General features: G+C 42.4%; 1 pseudogene; it reads right to left on the minus strand.

Annotated features, from left to right (window-relative positions):
• Window positions 1–316: 316 nt before the first annotated feature.
• Window positions 317–1,123, minus strand: LOC105978424 (annotated as a pseudogene).
• Between the last annotated feature and the right edge of the window lie 313 nt (window positions 1,124–1,436).

Below are 1,436 nucleotides of genomic sequence, written 5' to 3' on the forward strand. Positions count from 1 at the left end.
GGGCAGTGAACCAGCTGTTAAATTATTTTAATCCCACCACTGCTGTACATGTACAAAAATTTTTAATGAGTATATATTTTGCTGTGTATATTCTCGATAATAATTAAAGTAGATTACTTTGTTTTTAGATATTTGAAATGCAACTTTATTCTAACGAAAAGGAAGGGGAATGACAGGTAACAAACAACGTCACCATTGAGTATTGTGATGTGACTGCAGCAGTCTCGCATTTGAATTTCAAGAAGGAAAAACTGCATTCCCAAACAGCTAGATTTGCAGGTCCAAACAACAAAAAGAGAGGTTTTTAATTGCCACACTCACTCCGAAGCCCATTCATCTCCCTCAGCATCCCAGAGATGAGCACATTCTGCTGAGCTCTCTAATAAGCGAGGCAAACAGGCTGCACCACTGACATCACAGGACACTTGTCTATAAAACCAGACTTCTGACGCCGGGCTCCAGCTTTGTTCTCTCACGGGTCATCATCTTCATCTGGGAGAGCAGTTGTCTGTGCAACCTCTAAATCATGCTCATACTGGGCTGCCACAGCTGGGTCCATAACCACCTCTGGTGGGGCAGGAGCAGGCATCGCCACATACTCCAAGTTAGGATCGCCAATGAGTTTTCTAGCAAGCCAAGGAAGGGCTTTTCAAAGTTGTAGTGACTTTTGGCAGCAATGGCATAGGACTGAAGGTTCTTCTTTTGGTGGAAGACAATGGATTTTGCCTTAACTTTCCCGTCCTTAATATCCACTCTGTTTCCACACAGCACGATGGGTATGTTTTCACATACTTGAACCAGATCCCTATGCCAGTTAGGCACATTCTTGTAGGTAACCCTTCGGGTAACCTCAAACATTATAACAGCACACTGGGCTTGAATATAATGGCCATCTCTCAGTCCTCCACATTTTTCTTGACCAGCTGTGTCCCACACATTAAATTTAATAGGCCTTCTGTTAGTATTGACCAAAGAGGATGGCCCTCAACGCCTGAGGTAGCTACATCTTTCTCAAATCCACCAGTCAGGTGACATCTCACAAATGTCGCTTTTCCTGTACCATCTTTAACCACCAGTATGAGTTTGAATTGGCTTGGGGTTCTCCTTGGGTGGCCATCATGATGGATCTTCCAGAAGTGTCTCTGGGCCGCATCTGACTGAGGGATGGAAAGATGGCAGAAGTGCCAAAATAAAAAAAAATTGTAATGAAAAAACGTGTTGTCCACAATGCAGAGAAATTGTAAACCTCATTCTTTACCAGTGACAATGTAAAATGATGCAACCACTGTGCAAAACAATTCTGTGCTTCTTCAAAATGGTAAACATAAAATTACCATCTGACCAAGTAATTCTACTCCTTGATATAGATCTCAAATAATTAAAAGCATGAGCGCAAAAAGATGCCTGGACACCAAGGCTCACTGCAATACTACTCA

This window comes from Echinops telfairi, unplaced genomic scaffold (assembly GCF_000313985.2).
Source record: "Echinops telfairi isolate 266 unplaced genomic scaffold, ASM31398v2 ScPeMD7_9;HRSCAF=40, whole genome shotgun sequence".
Taxonomy (NCBI): Eukaryota; Metazoa; Chordata; class Mammalia; order Afrosoricida; family Tenrecidae; genus Echinops; species Echinops telfairi.